Source organism: Fringilla coelebs (assembly GCF_963513975.1).
Source record: "Fringilla coelebs genome assembly, chromosome: 3".
NCBI classification, from domain to species: Eukaryota; Metazoa; Chordata; class Aves; order Passeriformes; family Fringillidae; genus Fringilla; species Fringilla coelebs.
The window spans coordinates 42,919,467-42,941,985 of NC_140030.1; positions in this window are offsets into that span (position 1 = coordinate 42,919,467).

Genomic DNA, 22,519 nt, shown 5'->3' on the forward strand with positions numbered 1-22,519 from the left:
GACCACTCTTGAGATTCAGGGACTTGAGAACACTGCAAAGAAAAATCTGAAGTTGCTCAGGTAGATGTACCTATGTCTGCTGTGAGTGATACTGAGCATGAGCTAGCAAGCTGGATTTGGTTTGAACTGCTTCTGTGACTTAAATAACCTGTTTGGCTGAGGTCATAATCATAACTAGACTGGAAGAAATCCGCACAGAAATTGTTTATGCACATTTCAAGTCCTCAGTTCTCTACCTGCAAGCTGGGTAAATTTCAATAATGGCTAAAATAAACATTAGGCCACCTAAATTCTTGCTATGTAAATAGCAAATGGTACTTCATACCTTAAAATATGCTTTATCATACCTGCAAGGATTCATTGTCATTCAGATAGTGTGGAATCCCAGAAAAAAAAGTCTGCTCAGCTAGGACTACAAAGGAAGAATTGATGAAGAAATTATTCTTTTATAAGTGTGCTGCTCATCTTGAACATAATTTATTGATAATACAAGTTACAAGATGAAAGTTTTGAAGACTATCACACTTAGAAAGAAATGCAAAGTGGGGTTTTGCTGTTAATGGTGGGTGTGACAAATTTTCTGACCAGATTGAAATTAGCTTTGCATACATAGCAAGACTCATGAAAGATGACAGTTGGGATAGAAGGAAATAAAGGAAAAAAAAGAGGAAAAGATCATAGTTTATTGTCACTAAGAAAAAACAATGATACCTAGAAACAGTATGAGAAAACAGATTCTTCTAAAACTGCATATGAAATATCATCAATTTTTCCTGGTTGTAGCTTAGTTATATGTTGTAGTCACAGAAATAGTTTGACTTATTCTATGGCTGTTGACGGTAAAGTTACACTTCAAATGTTTGTTGTAGCATGTCACTGTATCGCACAATCACAGAATGGTTGAGGTTGGAAAAGTTCCCCGGAAGCCATCAAGTCCAAAGGCCCCCAGTCAAGCGGGACTGCCTAGAGCTGGTTGCCCAGGATCATGTGCAGATAGCGTTTGATTGTCTCCAAATGTGAGAGACTACACAATGTCTCTGAACGACTTGTGCCCAGAGATCGAACACCCTCTCAGTGAAAAGCATGCTTCTGCATGCTCAGGGACCCACCTGAACTTCAGTTTGTGCTCACTGACTCTTGCTCTATCATTGTGCACCATTGAAAGGAGCCTGGCTCTGATCTGATCTGATCCCCCTGAGCCTTCTCCGGTCCTAAATGGCTAAATGGCTTTGGATCTCTCAGCCTTCCCCTATATGAGAAGTGTTCCAATCTTAGTGTCTCTCCACTGGTCTGCCTCCAGAAGGTCAATATATCTCCTGTACTGGGAGGATCAGAACTGCACCCAGTGCTTCTGGGGTGGCCTCAGTAGTGCTGAGAGAAGGGAAGGATCACATCCCTTGACCTATTGACAGTCAATTGTCTCATGCAGCAAGGGCACACCGCTGACTTGTGTAGAGCCTTATAACCAGGGGCATTCCCTAGGGATCCCCACAGTGTTCAGTCTTACCCACCTTTATAAATGACCTGGACAAAGGGATAGAATGAACCCTTGGCAAGTTTGCTGATGATACAAAACTGGGGGGAGTGACTGATACACCTGAAGGCTATGCTGCCGTTTCATGGGGCTTTAGGCAGGAGAGTTGTGGGGGAGAAAAACTAATGAGTCAACAGGGACAAGTGGAAGATACTTCAGCTGGGAAAGAATAACTTCAAATACCAGTACAGGTTGGGGGCTTACCTGCTAGAGAACAGCTCTGCAGAGAAGGACCTGATCTTCTTTAACGCCTCTTTTGAAATCCCAATAACAATTTTCAATAAAAATAAAAAATTTCTGTGAAAAAAAAAGTCAAAAATCAATTTTATTTCTACTAGCTCAGTATATTTTGTCAGCATATACTGCCCAATATTACTAAAATCTGCACTTTTAGAATTACTGAACTGTACTGGTATATATTAAACATTTAAACTGGATATGATTAAAAAATATATATATTATCAGCTGTCAGATTTCAAGATCACTTCCTTATCCAGTCAAGGATTGGACACAGAAAATAAATTAAAAAAAAAAACCAAGATTTTTTCTCTGTCAAATATAAAAGTATTTATATTCCATTCTTTTCTATATCAAAGAGTGAAGGCTATAACTTCCTAGGGCTTTAAAAATATTTTTTAAAATAATCTGAATAAATCTGTGGAACATGCATAAAGCAGATATTTTTTTTTTTGGTAATTAAAAGAAAATTGTCTTTAAAAGTCTCCATAGTCAGGTTTGTGAAAATGGTAAGTTTTTTTATTTTACATTGCAATCTGTTAGTTCTTGTGTGGTGTCTTTCAGCAAAGCCAGGTTGTTTAGACCCAAGACACAATGCCACCATATGAGACAATGGGCATACACTAAGAGAGACAGAGGATCAGAAAGAACCATTTGCTGAAAGAAAAATGTTTGTTAAATTATTTGCATTGTAAGGCCTGGATTATATCTGTGCCTCTGTGAACTAATACCCTTCGGCCAGGTCAATTTTACCGTATATTCAGCCCTCTCATGTTTTACTCTTTCCTTTAAAGGTGTTTAGTCATGATTCTACTAAATTTCCACCTCATTTTCTAGTATTGTATCTCATGCTTATGTAGACTATTTTTATTTTTCCATCTCCGACCTTTTTTCTTTCTAGTGAATTCTTTTTATTTTTATACCTTTTGACAACCTGCATATCCAGCTCTGACTTTGACCCCCTTCACTTGCCCACATTTTTCCTGCTGGTTTGATTCCTCTCCTTTTCCTCCCCTGCTGGGTCATTGCTCATTATCCAATCCTAATGCACACTTTCAAACATCTCTAGCTCACAATCTGAATTTTTCCTCTTTTCCCTGTTCCAGATCTGGATATTTATCATTCTACTTTTGACATATAATCTCTCCATGAACTTTGTTTTATTCTATTATAGAGTCGTAGTTTCCTGCCTTTGGCAGCTTCAGTCTTCCTACAGGTACTGACATTCCACGTACATAGAGTTATGCACATTCAGAAATCTTCCTTGAAATGTTACCCTTTCTCTCATTACTATCTTACTTCCTCTTTCTCCAAATTAGATGCTCTGAATTCATTCTAAAGTAATTCTGTTCTACCAAAATATTTTTCTTACAAAATTAGGAAATTAACTGGTATTCAGCATAATCCTTCTTTAGTTTTGCATAAATTGAGATAAAAATATGCAGAAATCTATGCCAATAATTTATTTCTAATGGCGTCCTTTTACTGCCTACAAGCAGTTTGTATAATCCATAGAAAGCAGATTATTTTCTTATTCTTCAAGGCACTGTATCTGTTTTTTCTCCATTTATTTAAAATGTTCAGGTAAAATACAACATGAAAGCAATTTCATTTCAGCTGAAGAGGTTTCTAAGTGTCTATGTATTTTAAATTGCAGAATACATGTTTATATACTTCATCTTCAATGTGAAGAAAAGACAGATCGTCTTTAGAAAAATATGGAGCTATGAAATAGCTGGGCAACATACCATGTAGACTTAAATTGAATGGTTATAGTTTCACATATTTTCGATAACATTTTTGTATGGGTGAGTGGTTTCTGCATCCTTTTTCTATGCAAATTACTCATTTCTTTCCAATCACTGGGCCAGCAAAAAAGTATGTAGAAAACAGAATTATTTTTTCTCTATTTGTTGCTAATATCTATTTTGAACATCCTATGAAAACTTGCACACCTTTAGAAATTCAACTAAAAGATTATTTTAAAAAGTAAAGATTTAGTCACAGGAGACCATTTGCTACTTTCTTTTTGCATTATTTTGTGAGGAAAAAATCATGAACACACTTTTTTTTGTTAGTTTATAGCACCAAAGGCAAAAAGAAATAATGAAGTTGCTACGAAATTAAAAAAAAAAAAAAGAAAAGAAAAAAGAGAACACAAAAATATTTGCTGCTTTATGAAACAGGTTATTTTTTTCCAGATTGTAGGCTTCTCAGATGAGGGTGTATGTTTGTTGTTTGGTTTGTTTTTTTTTAACTGCTTTTCAGATGCTGCATACTCACATGACTGACCAGCTGGCCAACTGATTAAGCCAAATGGGTATTACCAAATAGGTGATACCCATTTGGCTTAAGCATTCCTCTTTTATGCTCCTTATTCTAGAAACAAGTCCAGGTAAAAACCCATTAAGAACTAATCTTTCTGTGTTTCTTATTCATTGTTCAGAAGTGAACTCCTTTCCTTTATTCCTTCTTTCCTCACTAGATCACACATTTTCAGAGTTTACAATGTTTAGGTATTCCCTGAGCTCTGGGAAACTGGTGCTAACAAATACATTGATTTCCTGTTATACTGGAGGAGACACATTGTTAGGTTTCTCCCTGTAACTCCGATGTAAAGCAGCATTACACAGCACGTACTTCACTCATGGACTGGGTTCTTAAAAATGCAAGGGCTCATGTTTTATGTAATCTTGATGCAGCTACTGGATTTAGCACTACATCAGCACAGATGCCAAGAAGGTAACAAAAGGCCTTTTGGCACTCATACAAATCCCACTTTGGATTGAATTTAACTGCTTAATGTTGTCTAAGGGAATTTCTTCTGGCCTGATGACTTTTCTGTCCTAGAAGAGCTAAAAATAGAGAAATGTCTACAAAGGCAGTGCATACAGCTCAGAAACTGTGTGTTTCTGGCAGTTTCTGAACAAAATGAAATACTTTAACCCACAAGTCATTGCAGAAATCTACACAAATGTGCATATCAAATTTGCATGTGGTACTTTTCACAGAAATGAGCCTATGAAAACCTTATATAACTTCCTAGAAAACAAAAGTGTGTACAATTCAGGCAATTTGAAAGAAATAGATTGTGACAAACTTTTAATAATGGTGAACAAAAAATTCAGTCACTAGAAATTAAAGGTTTTATGGTAAAGTATATCTAATCCACTGACAAGATCATGCCTTTTGTGGGAACCAAGGGCACACTATTGAATACTTAATTGCAGCTGTTCAGATTGTCTATTAGAAGGGGCAAAGCAAGTGATGTTGACAAAGGTACTCAGAAGCTTATAAGAAAAAAACCCTAGCATATACTAAATGCTGTTACTTATAAGTTGGGGTTTTTTTTCCCCTTTTAATAATGCCAGCCTTCATAAAGTTTAAAAAATAATTTAAGATTAATTCAGTGTAGCTCAGGTTGAAGACTATCCATGTGAACAATGATAACTTTGGCCCATTTTTACCACTACCATGCATTTTCCATGCCTGGTATGAAAAATTCCTCTCTAATCCAAAAGAAGATGATATTTCAGAGAGCTTTTGATATTGAATGAGAATCCTTTTTCCACCTCAAGATGGGAATAGGATTTTAAGCCATGTTGCTTCTTTATTTTCATGTTTCTTGAGCCGACAACAGGTTATATTGTTCCAATTTTAACACTTGAGAATTTTATGCTCTTAAAATTTACCTGACCTGTAACAGTTTTTCTACCAGTAAGGGTAGACTTCTAGTAATAGTAAATTGCACTGTCAGTAAAAACTTGAAAGACTGCCAGCACCAAAATTTTCAGACTTTCTCTACTTTGCTTTCTTTAAATGATTGTGATAGACTGTGCAAGTGTAAAAACCTATGTTTCTCTGAATTTTATTACTGTCAGCTCAGAATTTTGCTCAGTCTTCAAAAACCAACACTTTATTCAACAGATGAATGAGCAAAAATGAGCAAAAAAATCTATTTGTTAAAAAATTGATAATGTTTCAAAAATTATGTATTAATATTCAAAAATAACTTACATCTACTTTTTTGTCTTAAGCAGAAACATCTAATTATTAGGCAGTTTTCTGATAAAAATTAGGTGTTTTAGAAACAGGCCATTGTACCACACAGAAGAGTTTATTTCCTGCTATAGGAAATAATGCTATAGTAAAATGCTATAGGATGAATTACAGTACACCTCCTACCTCTACTAACCATTATTGAAAAAAAAAAACTAGTATGGAAAAGAAATTGCCCATTTCTTATGAACAGAGGTTTGGAAAGCTCTTTCTCTAGAAACACTGTTCTAGAGTTATTTAGCACTCTAGCAGCCAAACAAGAACTTAACTTAGTGACTTGAAAGACAGTATATGAAAATCTTACTGGAAATGCAAACATAAATTCTTTTCAAGATACACATAGCTGACAACAAATTTTGTTCTTGAATAAATGTAAACTGAAAGATCTAAGACAAAAATCTATTTACTTTATGCTCTTATTATAGCTATTATTTAATTATCTCCATAATTTTTTTCTGTCACTCTCACTCTTTCTGTACTACTCTGCCATATTCTCTGCTCTAGTAGGGAGAGCAGAAATTTCTGTCTTTCTGTTCATATCTGCTAGTTGCTAATTCAGTCTTCTCAGAACTCAAATATTCCTATTATACTGACAATATGATAATTTGTCTTTCTGATTTTCCCCTCACCTAGGACAATACTTTAGCATCTGTTTTGAGGATCCTTCTCCTCCCATTCAACATTTTATCATGAAAATTTGCTTACAGGCATTGTATTCTCCTGTTCTCTTTCCTTAAGTAATCCAACTCTTTGTTATGCTGCAATTTGTCTAGTCCTTGCTGATCTCTACTCCTTCCTTTTTCTTCTAATGTCTTTGTGGACACCTTAAGATCGGTTTAAGTTTTGATAGCTTAACTGAGATAACACAACATTTTTTTTCTGTTGTTCTCAATGTCATCAATCAGAAACAAGTACAGCAACCTTCTGTTGTTCTAGGAAATATCAGTCAAATGCTGCATCTGAATGGAATCATGTTGCTATCTTGCAAGCCTCACATAGTCTGGTGTCACACCAAGCTCTCCAAATTTAAAATTGATCTTCTTGATCCAGACACATTTATCATGTCATTAATGAAGTTTTGAATGTTATTCTTCTTGGTCACTTAGTCCACACATTCAAGTTTTGATGGTGCTCATTTACAGTAATTGGTATCTATATAGTTAAAATTTATGTTCCTTATCACATACGCAAAGTACTGGTGTTTTTTTACTCTAATATTATTCCATCCATATACCAAAAAATGTAAACATTAATGATGACAATATTCCCATTCTTTTTTCTGTAATATTTTCCCAATTGCTTCCCCAGGAAAACCTCCCAGTCTCTGCAAAAAAAGTATATCAGCTTCTTATTCTTAATTTAAATATCCACAGAAATCTTTCCTTTCTGTTTGTCTGCTGGTAGAGTTGACAAGATTATCTGCAGTTGTCATTCTCTTCCTATGACATGGCAAGATGCATTTCCATTAAAATTCTGTGTTCACATGTCTTCTTCATCATCTAAAGCACTTATATACTATCCCTCAGTTCCACAATACTCTTCTAGAAATTTTAGGAAAATCCCTCTCCACAAGCTCTTCAGAAGGTTCTTCATTATGGTGTTGTTAGAAAACCAACATGCCATTCTGAATAAATAAGTACTCAACAGAGAGAATAATTTGTATTGAATAATCCCTGATCATGTGTAAATGTCAAGTTTCAGATATACAATCCAAGTATTAAAATATTTACTAATGTTCCACACCTGACATCCTTTTATTATTCATTATAGGTATTGACTTAAGACTTTGAACTAGATAACTTCTTAAGTATTTGGATACTATTGATTTGATCTGCAATTTCATGGTATACCAAAACACCGAGACTTTTTTCACCATAATTTCAGATTTTTCATTGGAGTAGGAAAAATGTGATTCTTTAAAAGACGCTTAAAACAAATCACCTTTCCAAATCAAAGAAAAAAAAAGGCAAACCTTACTACAATAGGCTTCCTTCCTGTATTTCCATGAAATTTAAACTTTGAATACTAAGAAATGTACAGCACTGTTTATCACTGGACGATTCAGATCAGAGAATTCAACCAGCTCTAATACAGTTTTTAATTTCTGCAAATATCTCAAATAGCTCTACTATGAAACTAAAAGTTAAAAACTGATACTGCTTAGTTTTAAGTTTTCTAGAAACAAGATAGAAATATGCAAGAATTTTAAGAAAGTAAATTATAATTAATTATGTCCTTTAGAATTTTATAGTATCATTTTATCTTTTACATGAGGTAGGTCCTATGAAATTATTTCAAAATTAATTACATTATTTAAATGTTATCTCTTATTAGAAGTACAATGCTAATCAAATCTGGGGTTTTATAAACTATAAAATTATTAAGAAATTAAAACAATCTTTTACAATCGGATAAGAAAATGATCTCATTTTCAAAATGGTAAGTCACACTAATTTACTATCATCTCAGAGTATAACTCCATATCTGATTTTGAGTAATGGTTCTTAATAAAACACAGTTCTTTTTTTATTTTTATGGATTTGCATCAACTATAGTTATCTGTAGAAACAATATCATATAAAATACAAGTTCTAGCATGTATAGCCATTATTGACTTTGGAATCTATACTACTAGAAGAAAAGTACTGTTTTCTTCACAGTGGATTAACAAGTTTCCTTGTAAGCACTGATGCTGGAACATATCCAGTATCAATACCTGCGATAGTGCCAATGAAAATAAGCAAGAGTTAAAGCTCTTGTTGGTACTTAAAAAGTTTGAGTAGAAACACATGCCTCTCCTAAAGAAGGGGATGGTTTTACATATATTGACACTAACCAAGTGTTGCTTTCTCAACATTAAATTATTATTCTAATTGAATTATGGTAGCCTTCCCAATAAAAAGGGATAAAATATTTGCACATATTGGATCATAAATTTGAGCAAAGACATCAGGTGTACAGAATAACAAAATCTGACACGTGATCAAACATGATTTTTTTTTTTTAATTTTCTATTGTATAGAAGGAGAGTCAGCCTGTGGCAAAGAACAGAGAAGGAAACATATGCATTCACATAATATGAAATTTCCCTAATCCAGTAAGTATTGTGCAAAATTACATAAACAGTGGTCAGTGAAGTCTTAGGACTACTATTGCCTGTGCTTGAGAGCTCACACATCAGGATTTCAGGTTATATGAGGAGAAAAAATTCAATGTTTATATTTCAATGAGAAGGAAAAAAGAGCAGAAGTAGAAATACACTGGAAACATGTGTTTGACAATCATATGTTTAATACCCTTCTATGAAAGAACTGAAGAGCTGAAATTGGAGAAATTAATGAAAATAAGAATGAAATCCAACAGTGACATGTAACAGAATCTGTACTTTAAATGGAGAATCAATGGAAGACGTCCCTGCCCATGACAGGGGGATTGGAACTCGATGACCTTTAAAGCCCCTTCCAACCTAAACCAGTCTATGATTCTAGAAGAAGCTGCATACATATGGCATACACAGTAGTAACTGAGCAGACAGAAGATAAGCAGGAAAAGCACCTAGGGGAAGAAACCTCAAAATACTTTTCTAAATTTACCTTTGTTCTAAGGAAATAGGCATTGGTTTTCTGAAAATGAAGAAAACTTGGAACTGTACATTTTAGAAAAAGAATTAGATGTGTTCTGTCCCCTAGGACTAAAAAAAGAAACCCAACTCATTTAAAAAGTTAGCAGGTTTCATCAACAGAAGTTTTCCTTTAGAAGTATCTTGGTATGTAGGTTAGGAAGGAAAGCAGAAATCCTGCATGAGTGTTCAGAGAGGGTTGTAAGGTAAGTGCAGTCATCCTGACTGGAAAAGGACTGTACCTCAAGGAGTTGCTGATCTACATGTCATTTGACTGGACTATGCCCAGGTCTGTGCTGTCCAGAGTGGCCTTCAGGCTGTGTTGTGCTGCACAACTCCTCTGGCTGCAGCACAAGCTCAGTGACTGCACTGTAGCAGAGGAGCCTGCAAGGAATCCCCCACTTGGTACCAGTGATTATGCCATCTGCATGGCTTTGCCTTGAACTAAAAGTGCAGCAATAAATTATTCTTGTGCAAACATTATTGCTCTTTGACTGTAGAAATGCTGGATGAAGTTGTTTTCTGGTAAGAAAGTCCTATAGCTGCTCAATTGACTGAAATTGGAAACTTCTATGGACAGGGTCTGCACAGCATGCTGCACATGGATAAGAGGCTCATTCAAGGCTATGTCTCCCAGGGTTCCCAAGTCCAAAGGAACATAAGATTATCTCTAGCATTTTCTCTTTATGTTGCTAGCTCTAATAAATAGCATTTAAAAGGCATCTTACAGAGTGTCTTTCTTGTTGGTGTCAAAAGACACCAGCACCTCCTGATGTAAAACATGCAAACAACAAAGAAAAAAGAAAAATCAGAAGACTACTTGCCAGATCCCATCTTGCATTAAGCAGATGTGGTTTTCTTGCAGGTTTTGTTTATTTGTTTTTTTAATTATCATTCTTTCTAAGCTGTGTCTTTTCTAACACCCTTTTTGTCATTTGCTCTAATTGATGAAAATAAAAATGTGTATTTGCATTTATCATTTTTTGATTTAAGCTAAGTTTTTTTTCAAAATGAATGTGCTTTACCATCAAACTTATATTATATTTATGAAGTGGAGAACTAGGATCCTTTTAAAGGTTCTTCAGGTCCCCAATGCATTCCCTAGAACACCTAGCAAAATGTCATCCCACAATTTGTACAGCACACACACCTCTGATAACCAGCAAAATCAGTTGGTAGGGGAAGAAGAAATGCCAACCAGTGAACAGGAATTATCCAATGCAATCTTTAGTTGAATGCAAGGTATCAAGGAGCTCACCAGAACTGCATGCATTGCTGGAGTGTTTGTCACATCCTCTGTGGATAGCCTTACTCACAAACTTGAAAAACAGTAACCTGAAAGAGTACAGTACAGTGGAGTACGCAGTATGACCTTGTAGAGGGAGATGGATTGGTGACGTTCTAAAGCCCATTTCCAGCCTCAAGATTAATTGATACTCTCAGGTATTTTATTTAATGCTTAGGTAGGGAAAGGAGACAATTTCTCTCTCTCTCTCTCTCTCTCTGCAGTGAATCTAGTTACTTTTATTATATTGCCTATTACTGAATTATCAAAAATCCAGTCTGTAACTCTAGATTTTCTCCGATGTTAAGAGTAAGTTCAGAGTGACAGATGAAAAACAAGCTGTGCTATCTTTCTGACAAGGTATATTCTGATAATTCTGGGCAATTTTAGAAATAATTAGTAATCCAGAATAATTTTCCAAAGAACAGCAGGATGTTTCTCTACTAAACTGCATAAGCAAAATGATCTTACATTTCTCACAACAGCATCAATGAAGAAAAAAAATTAATGACTAAAATAAATACCTGATAAAACAGAAAAATAGGCAATGAAATGCTTGAGAAGTTTTTCTGGTTGTGGGTTTCTTTTTCATCATGTATTATAAATATTAATTGCAAAATATATCCACATGCTTGGGACAAGGCATTTTATTTTTAACCATTTCTATATACAAAGCCACCAAGCTTAAAAAAAAGTAAATCTCAAAACCCCAAAAACATCCTATCATTAGTGTGTATGGAAAACCTAGTTTTATTTCTTTTCATGTATTTGGTTTATTTGAGGAATTATTCTCATTTCTCTTTTGCAAAACGTTCTTTCACCTCCTGTGGGAAATCTAATGGAATCTAGTTAAGAAGTTATTTTCCCTTTGAATGTTCTCAATTTGTTTTTAATGCAGCAGGAAGAGAATGGAATTTTTTCCTGTTGCTATAGGTTAACAAGAATTTGTTTCCTGGTATACACAGACATTGTTATCAGTTTGCCTTTAAAGTGGCTGCTGTTTGGGGAGCACCTGCACTCTGCAAACACTCCACATACGCTATGCCCAAATATTCAACACTTTTGTGATAAAAAATGCCCTTCCCTTTGTCTTTGCTAAACTTTGTGTTTCTGCAGTAGGTCTTACTGACAGTGTACCACATGGACTTGTCTCTCAATTCCTTAGTTTAGTGTACCTTCAAATGATAACACATATTTATATTATGAAAATGTAAAGACCTGACTGTGGAAGCACTTAAAATAATTTCTATTTGGTTTATACTAATTTCTGCTAAAGCTTCTAAGACGATGAATTTTTTTTTAAGATTTTTTTTTATCTCCAGTATAATTTCAGTATTTGAGAAGGTGTTTTTCTGATTACTTGACTGTATACTGAAATATTAGCCTTGATCTGTAGCTTCTCTCTTTTATGTCTTGTATATTTAATTTTATTTCCTTTGATCCCTCTTTCTTCATCTCTCTGATATTTTCTTTGTTCTTTTGCTCCCCCCCTACCCTGTACTTTGCTCTTCTAAGACACAATCACCTCCATTTTAATTTAATTCTTGACTATGCCACTACCTGTATCTTTGTTGTCACAGTTCTGATGTCTCTCTACTGGTTATCTTTTCATCTGGCTATCTGATTTTGTTTAGATTTTAGTCTTTTAAATTCTCTGCATTGCTTGAATCTCTTTTAATCTTCCCTCGGTAATGCTTCTTGTTATAGCTCTTGACCTTTCAGGGAGGAGTGACAAAACTGACAGGGACCATTGCTTATTAAACCTAAATAATAAGTAGTCAATCATTGCTGCTGAGATATATAAAATGTGTGACCAGAATTAAAGTGCCACAGCACAGTAAAGCCTTATATCTTCACCTGATGCATTCAGAGATTGCAAGGGAGGCTTGTGGCTACTCAGAATCAGGGGTAAACTTTTTAAAAGTGTATGACCTCACTTTTGCTTGCCAATTAATCTGAGAGTTTTTATGCATGTTTGAGTGATTCATGCATTTCTGATGGAGGATTTAATTTGAGTACAGGGGCACTATCATTAATACCCCATGGAAAAGACAGGCTTCAAACTGAGCCAAGAGTTTCCTAAATCACTTCATAAATACCCTCTTCTCTAAGTGGATGAATCAAACATAAATACAAATGCCATATCTGAAGAAATGGCAAAGAAATTAAACACGTATTAGAAGTGATATTTCACATTTTGATGTAGATGCAAGAATAAAAATTAGGTAGAAGCATAAAAACAGATTTTTAGAATATCTGAAATCATACTTAAACTTCCTCAGTGTTTCTGTTTATGTACAAAGATTCAATTTCTTCCTGAAGTAGGGACATAAAAGTTTTACATCAAAAGTCTTGTCAGCTAATTTTTCTACATTTTTACATGTGTGTGCATGTATATTTATAAAAAATTTATGTTTCCATGATCTAATTAGGACTATAAATAATATTCATGCACATAAAAATGCCAAAATATATACTCTTTTATCTGTTTTAGCTGAAGTTTGTCTTTAAATTTTCCTTTTAAATTCCAAAAGGATAAGACAGACAGCTTATCCAGCAGATTGATTAAGGTCAAGTTTCTTTTGCCATTTATCCTTTTATCAGATGACATCCACACCTACCCAAGTGATTTCTCAAATTAAAATCATGAATGTATTTTTTAGGTTTGCGAGTGCACGGAACCAATGTGCAAGTACATGAAATTACAGATGAATGGAAAAAAGATGTGGTTTAATTTCCATTTTCCTAAAACCAGAAAAGTTTTAAAAACTTTCTTTTAAAGTTTATTAGATATTGTGGAAAGATGGTTGGGGGTAAAATCAGAAGAAACTGAGAAGTTATATTCTCATTTTAACAGAAGTTAGAATGGCACAGAAATGACAGGATGAGGTAGAACTGCTGCTCCCTGGATGGAACACAGTTAGCTTGCTCAAACCTATTTCACCAAGAGTTCCCATACACAGAATCTGCAGCCCTAAGCACCTGCTAAGATAAAACGGATGGAACAGAGTGTGGAGCAGAGAGGAAATATCACAGCCAGGCTCTGCTAAAATCCTTGCAGGGAGGGGAACTTGGTGGGGCTTTGCAGCTGAGAAACCACACAGCACCTGTCAGCCAGGGGAGATGGGAGAAGATGTCCTGTGCTGAGCCAACAACTTCGGCGAAATCACTCTCCTCAGATGAACTTGGTTCACTTCAGCCTAACTGTAATATTAATTGTAATATTACCTTGTTGGGTAAGAACCACACTGCATTCACACCAAATATTTTTACTGGGGATTAGAGTTTGACTGTGTACTGCTTTGAATATGTTTTTGCAGTCAGATACTGTCACTGGCAATCCTTGAACCTTAAGCTGTCACAATTTTCCATTCATGAAGAGTGCTTTTCTGCTGGCAGTTGGTGTGAGTCCTTCAGAGGCGCTGGCAGGCACCGGCAGTGGGCAATGAACCCAAATGAAGTGGAAGGCCCACTGAAGGGGTCTCCCTTATGCTGTTGATGTATTTCCCTAAATAAGTCAGTCAAACCACCCTCCTGTACAACAGGACTGTTCAGTGAATGGTTCCCATAAAAGGATGTTGACTGACTGGTCAAGAACTCTGGCAGAAAAATCCAATAGCAAGGTCCAAGGAAATCTTCCTTTTCCATGTGACAAATATCATCGCAATAAAATTTCTGACAGTATAATTTTTGCTAACAAAACCTTGTGTCAATACTGATATTTGGTGTCCTGCCTGCTCTTTACTATTCATATTCTTCAGAAAACAAAATATATAATTTACTTTCAGGTTATATCATCTCTCAAACATCTCAGACACAAACTCATCCCATGGAAAACAATGTACCAGTCTTCAGTCTTTTCTAAAGGGCCAAGTTCATCAACAGAAATCCCTGAAGTCAGAAAATGCTGTAATGTTGAATAAGAAATATTCCTGTTTTTTACTACAGCTGGCAGCAGCAACACCAATTCTCTATCAAAAGTCATTGTGGACCACGATTCACAGAGCATTCCAGCACTTCATGGGTTGATCCGTGGTGATAAAGAAAATTTAAAAAAAAAAAAAATCAAACATATTTTCACTCTTGCTCCTTCTTTATTGTTGTTATCTGAGTAGTTCAAGAACTTAAAACTTTTCCCAGTCTTTTCTTTCAAGTGTATCTTCCTTGGTTGGAAGAGAGATACTTTTTTCTTTTGCTTCATTCTGTATGATACACTCTTGCCAAGAACTTTTTATAAATTCTGATTAAATCCAGCTATTCACAGTTATCAATGATCTGCTTTGGTTCCTGGGGTACTTGCTCCCTTGTTCTCAGCCTTTCTTCGCAGGGATCTGAGCCAATCCAGTCTGTTTAATTGCTGTTTCTCTGCACACCTAAGGATAGCACTGCAGGGAAACGGTGGGTGGACAGCTCAGCACTGACTCACAGTGTTGGTGAAGGTGATGGCGTGACGGATTAAAGCATTACTGTGCTGCACACTGACAAAGAGAGTTGAGTGCGAGAAAAATCCCCATCTAATTCATTGTATTCTGAAATACGTCTCCTATTAAGAGTAGGTAGGTATATGATCTCAGCTGCCCACTTTTTATGGCATTTATAAAGTTTGTGGAAATTAAACTTGCTTTGAATTTATAACTTCTAATTCATAAACAAGTGCGGTTTCAAGAAAACCTGAAATATTAAACATTTCGGGCAAAACTCTAATTGCTTTTCTCATATTAATAATCTAGTGAAATATAACTTTTCATTGAAGTAATAATATATTCTCCTCACCTAAATATTTCAAGATGTAGCTTACACCTAATCAAATAACAAGATGTGGGTTTTAGACTTAAACACAGGCTTGCATCTCTCCCTACTTTTACTTGGGTAAGAAATCTGTCATTTACAGCTACAATGTTGTGCTGCCAGCAACTAGATTAAAGAAGTCATCATAGGTGCTTTGCAGAGTTGCTGAAAAGTAAATGAAACTGATATCTCTCAAACCCAAATTTAAACACCAGTTGTAGAAAACCAAGTAATGTCAAAGGAGGTAAAAATTATATACTGAGGATATCTGAAACAAAAAGAGCATTCAAGTGGTTCTGATTTTCAATAATTGAGTTGTCCTAATGAAACCATGAATTTTGTCTATGCTAAGGCATAGTTGTATTAAGGCTGAAAATCTTGTAGCACTGTAAGTATGCAGGGAGGTATCAGGCTGTGAATTATACTTAGGAATCAAGGTAATTCAAATGTGTGAATTTAGGTTTTATAGTTCAAAAAGAGTTCAGAAAAATTTCAGCTTTCAAATACATAATACTACAGAAGCATGGTTCTTATGAGATTTCTTAGGTGAAAAGTAAGCTTTTCATGCAGTAGGTTTTCCTATAATATCAAGTGCTGCAAACTAAAGCCCTATTCACAACACATCTCCTTTGCAGACAAATTAATTGCTATCTGTTTTATCACTGGGATAATTATGATGTATGCATAGGTGATGTGCCTCTTTCCACCCATTCTTGCAAAACAGTAATTAAGGTAGTTGAGAATTCAATCTAATTTTAAAATGAATATAAAACAAATGTAATATACTTAACAGTAAGGATATCTCTGATAAAAAGATAATAAATCTTGGTAACTTAATCATATCCAGAATTTAAAAACCTTTAAAAAATATAACACATGGGAAAGAGAAGCTAATATTCTCATTAGTGACAGTTGGAAGAGAGCAATTTATTATTTGATGGAGTTTCCTTGAGGACATTCTTACATGAAGAAAGAATGTTTAATTGAAACTGCTAAAATCAATACAGGAAAGAAATGAAATCATAGTGTTTTATGAGTTGAAATAAATCTAGAGAAAACACTTAAAGATTCAGATCTAAGATCTTTGCAACAAATATGGCAAGGCAAAACAATAATAACAGAGTAGAAGCAGACATATAAAGAAATGTAGGGATTTATTGTACATACACACACACACACACACACACAAATATATAATGTATTTACTTTTAAAAGGATGCAGAAATTATTTAATCTTTTAAGGACTAAACCAGTCAATAAATTTAAGGAAAAAAAAAAACTTTAAGGACAGGGATCTAGTCCCTAAGTAAACATAAATTTTTTTTAGGGCACTTGTGTTGATGTATATCACCTGAATAATAGATGCATTAGGTTTAAATTGAAGTTCCATAAGTGTGGATGAAGAAAAACCTGCACTGTGTCCTCACCAAATTGTTATTCTTAGTGACTTAAATTGTTGCTAGACCCACCTTTAGGGCTGTTCAGATGTGGAGTTATGGGACCCATAACTGAGAATGTCTCTCTGGAAAATTCCTTTGTAACACCCTAGGATCCATGTGCTGAGTAGGAAAGCTGAGCTGAGAAGTCCTGAAACACCTGTTCAACACCTTAGATTATTCTGATGAGTTTCTTCTGGATGTAGGGAGCAAGGCCTTCCAGAACTGGTTTGTTTTGTAGATATGAACATTTCTCTGGCCTAGGACAGACCAGAGAGTGGGCTATAAGTCTGCTGATAACACTAGCTTTAAGGTTTTGCTGTGCAAGAGATTTTTGGCCTTAATTCTCAATGCCTGAAAGCATGACCAGCTCCATGGTCAGTTCAGCAGGGCTTGCACTGCAGGGACGTAGCAGGAAACCTTTGTCCTGAGAAATTACTTCTGAAGACTGAGCCACAAGGCTGAAGCAATAGAGCACTGTTCAGGTTAATTTGGGAGACTCTTTGTCACCTGGTATCACAGATTCACACCCCTGGCTGTAAGAACCACTTGTTTCAGCCTTTCAGAGACATCTCAAGGAAGTTATATCTCTACCTGTATGTAATACTGAGGCCAGGTTCAGGAGACATGGCTGGTGAAATGCTAATACCAAATCCACTGCATCCAGTACTCATCCAGCTTTGCAAACAGCAGATTGTATTTTGTTTTGTTCCTAAGCATCATGTTTGAAAAAAACCTAGACCCCCCCCCCAAAAAAAAGGCAGAATGTGAAGCAAATTTAGAGTTAACAAGTGGTCTATCTGCATCTGTCAGCAGAGAAAATGGGAGCTCTAAGGCTGTGAGGCAGAGGCAAGTGCAGATCTTGAGAGCATTCTACTTAGTGGTAGAATCTGTGAAATTTCCAGGAATTAGCTCTACAGAGCATTTCCAGATCCCAGAGCTCACCTCCTCAGGGAAATCTAGTATTTTTTTTTTTATATAGCACTTTCTCACTATGGGATTGTGTACATTTTTGTGTTAAAGTTTTCCAAACTACTTAAAGTATTTTAAAGACAAACTACTACACCATGATCTCTTTTCAGCCCAGTCTCATTGTGAAATTAATGCTTTTGTTACCATTTCTCTTTTCAGCAAAATCAAATTGATGGACAAAGAAAAGTGTAACAAAAATGTGTGTACAAATCACACTTGCTACCAGCTGATTATATGAAGCATCTAATCAAGCAAAAGAAAGGTCTAAAAGTCTGATATCAAAAACAGTCAGAGAAAGGCCAGCTGTGTACATACTTCATATAAATGTAGGTTTCTGAGTTCACTTCAAACCAGAGATTTAGGTCTTGATTAATTGATATTTTAAGCAAAATCTCATAAAGCCACACAAACAAAGAAAAAAACCCACACACAATTGTGTAAACAAATTCTAACTAATTTATGACATACATTTACATTTGGCAATAATGGAAACTGTATTTCAAGCCCCTGGGTTTGTTATAATGACGATTACATAAAGGATAACCCAAGCTGACACTCCTCCAGGCATCTGACAAGCTGACATTGACAATATTGTAAGCAGAAATATTGCAACTGTCTGCAGGAAGGCAGCTCAATATCTACAAAGCTGGCCCTGCTCTAGTTTTCAGTGTCAGATCTACTCATACTTCTAGTCTAAACAAATGCATGGATTAAACATATCAGAAGACAAATATTATTTCTAGTTTTTCACATACAAAACCAAATCACCCTAAAGGACATGAATTTAACATCTGTGGAAAAATCATGCCTTCATTAAATCTGTCCTGTTCAGTAGACCAATGTGTCTCATGAAAATGGTGTTTACTTGGCTGTGCAACATTTCAGCTTGTGCATCACCTTTGCTATTGGTAGTTTTTTAGTTTGGAACCAATATTAAAATATTGCAATTATCCAAGAAAACAAGTGTTACAAAAGCAGACATTCCAGAAATCAGGTTAAGCACAATAGAAAACTCATTAATAAAAGAGATAGGTATCCAATAAGGAAACCTAAGACTTTTTAGATTTTCTTTCAATGTATTACATCTACCATGCATATATGCAGAGTGGATATAACTATTTACAGGCTTGAATAGGATGAAAAGCATTTTAAGAACATGTTAAAAGGATCATCAAGTCCAACTCTTGAGTGAATGGCCCACAAAGGGATAAAACCCCCAACCTTGATACTGTTAGCACCATGCTCCAACCAACAGAGCTAATCTCAGTATTTTTTTTTACTTCATTCATCTGCAACATCTTTAAAATAATGATATTAATGATAACTTTAATTAATTAATTTAATGGCACAGTTATACTTTAGGAAAACAACCTCCTCAAAGAAAAATAGGAATCACTTTAGCTAGAATTTCAACCTTTCATATAAAGTGTAAAATTAATATTCTCAAAAACCATAGTAATCAAGGCTCTTGTGGCACTTCTAATAAGTACAGAGTTGTTAATTCCAGTGTGTTGGTTAAATTATATTTTGAGTAAATCAGTTTACTCTCCAATTCCAGTTCGACAGTTGCAGTCTTCATAACTTCTGCTACATTACCATAAATCAGCACATTCCAAGTCGTTACACTTCAGTGGAAGGGATTAAATTTTCATGTGTTTGGTTTGCAAATTGCTTTAGGATTCCTTGAAAAAAAGAGTAGTAAATATTGTGAAGTCAAGGAATAAAATTCCACCATGGGGCAAAATTGGTTCATTGAACTAAAGTAACTGCAGGATTGTTTTGCTTTTGTTTTTTGGCACTTTTTTGTTTGTGGTTTTTTTTTTTATATCAGGAAAGAATTTAGCCAATGCTGAGTAGAATTTTCATGTCTAAAACATGTTTTAAATAAAAGCATTTGGATTTTTAATTCCAGGAAAGATACTATTCTTTCCCAAAGTATTTGCCTCCCTGCACTAAAAATCATTATGTATGAGGCTGTCCTGTAAAAAGAATGATTCAGATTCCTTCAGTCTCCCACAAATTAAACTTGACTGCTCAGTCTAAAACTAAAAGAAGGTGAAGAGTATTTCATGACTGTATAGTCTGAAATGATGATGTAAATTAAAATAATAACAAAAGAGATTTGGACTTGTCAGCATCCTCTCTGTTCTTCATTCTAATTATTTTTACCAATTTGGTCCAACTCTTATTATTTCTATGCTTGAGTAAAATAAGTGGCAAAATCACAGATGTTCAGTGCAATTTATTATATATGGATTATTTCTATGGAGTTAATGCATAATTCTTTCCTTATGCAGTGAAAGCCAAAACAAATATGGAAATAACATGAAGAACATTTAATCTGTATTAATATATTTTCATTAGCTGTATATAGTAGGCCATTAAAGCTAATAAAATCAAGAAGGCTGTTCCCTACACCACATCAAAATATGACATTTGTTTTTTTTTTTTTTTCTTAAGGAACTAAAATGTCTTTCTATTTTTTCTTTCTCACAGACAGAAAATAATAATATTCTATACTCATTTTTCAAGGTGGTAAAAGATATTTTTTTGTGTTTAGTAGACAGTAGAGAGGTCTAAGATCTATAATTTGATTCTAAAACTACTCAATAACACTTTGATTTTTGTTTCCTTATTAGGTTTGTATTGCTCATTAATAATTGATTCTTATGTAAGTATTTTTTAGTCACCATCTCCTCAGAGGCAGAGCAAAAAAAATCCCACACCCCAATGAATAATCAGCAATCAATCAGACAAATAACCCAAAAGTTAGGTTCTGCCCATATCCTTTTAAATTATTCATCCCTTTATATCTTGTGTGATCCTCAGATTTAAAGCTGTTTGAGAGCTAAAGTTCCTAATTTGGAAAGATGCACTGTCTTGCTTTCTCTTTTTCTTTATAGGTGTCTAGAGTATTTTTTCAGAATTTTTTAGACCATGAACCATTGACTAGCATTTCCATATTTCCATGCTTTACAAATGCATCCAGTGCAATGGATCACTTAAACTCCCACAAATGAGAATTTTGAGGTGAAGGGGATTTGATAAAAATCTCAAAAGACCCCTCAGGTTTATTACTTTGTTTTTACAGCCAGTAACATCTACCTTGCTATTGCAAATTGATAGCTATCAAACCATTTTCTATTTCAGCCACTGGCTGGGAGGCACCTGACAGATGATCACAAACACATGTATCAGCTATAATACAATTAAAATTCATTAACCAGAATGTGCTTCATGTGAGGAGATATGTATAGACACACATACATAAATATATATATATATATGTATATCACTACACTGCTTAACCACGGTCTTTAACAGGTGTCTCTGAATGTTAAAATCTTCAGTTCTTCTTTTATAATGGCTGGGGTATTTTTTTCCTTGATCTTCTGAGACGTCCTCTGCAGACAAAATAAGTGAAGGGACCAGACACCATATCATCTTTATGGCTGCATCTGAAGATCTTCCTAAAGTGTGAACATAAGTTTTCTACTCTTTCCTCCCTGCTGTGTTGATTTCTATTGCTGCCTTTTTCTTCTCACCTGTCTTCAATCTTCCCCATTTTACTTGCCATCTATTAAGAGCCTGACTTAGCAAAGCAGCTGGTGTAACATTGCTAGGGCCAAATTGGCACATGAAAAGCAGTACCATGTTCACTGATATTTTTAAAGAACTTAACTGCAGGAAAGTGAATAAATGGCTGGGTTTTTTTTCTTTTCCTTTTCTTTCCTTTTTATTATCTTTGTGCATGTGTTTATCGTATGCAAGTATTAATATTCTTTGTCTTATCCAAAAGAAACTGCTCAAGCCAGATCTAAGAACTTGGAGGAAATGCGTGAAACTATTTTTTTTTGTTCTCAACCAATTAAATTTTCTGCAGCATTTAAAAATAATAGTTCTTGTTTTGTTTCTCCTCATTCATAAAGAGACTTTATAATTAGCAAAATTGTAAGGCAGCTCTTTTAAACAAAATATTTTTTTCAGGTGAGGGTGGTTTCTATGTGGATATTTTCTGTTATCTCCTATTTCACTCTTTGTGTAATTGATATTAAGAGAAAATTCTTTCTTCATGGTATGCAATTAATGTAAGAATATACTGTAGCAGAAAACCAAACTAAAATTGCGGTCAACAGCATGGGGAGGGAAAAGAGCTCAAATACATTTAAATCAGTGTAAGTCATCCAGGCAGAACTGTACACTCCAGCAGCTTTTATTCTCTAGTAGCATGGAAAAAATTCTCCCTTTTTGACAACCCTAGCAACAACTATAGCAGACTTCAAAAAAGAGTTCTTTTCCAGCAACCTCATCCAGCATATGATATCAACAACTTTGCCAAAAGGTGGTGGCTCTGAACAGGGGAGTCAAGTGAAAACAAACAGAAACAACTAATCTGTCATCCTAGGAAACAGAGCTGAAATTAATTGATTAGAAGTATAGGTCTCCTTCATGTAGATCTGCGATCAATGTGAGGTAAAAAACAAACAAAAAAAAGAGGACATTATTTTCAAAGCAATAGAGTGAAATTAATTTTTATAATAAGTTAGTTACTGAGTAGATCCTAAAATTCTTAAGACAATTACAATGAA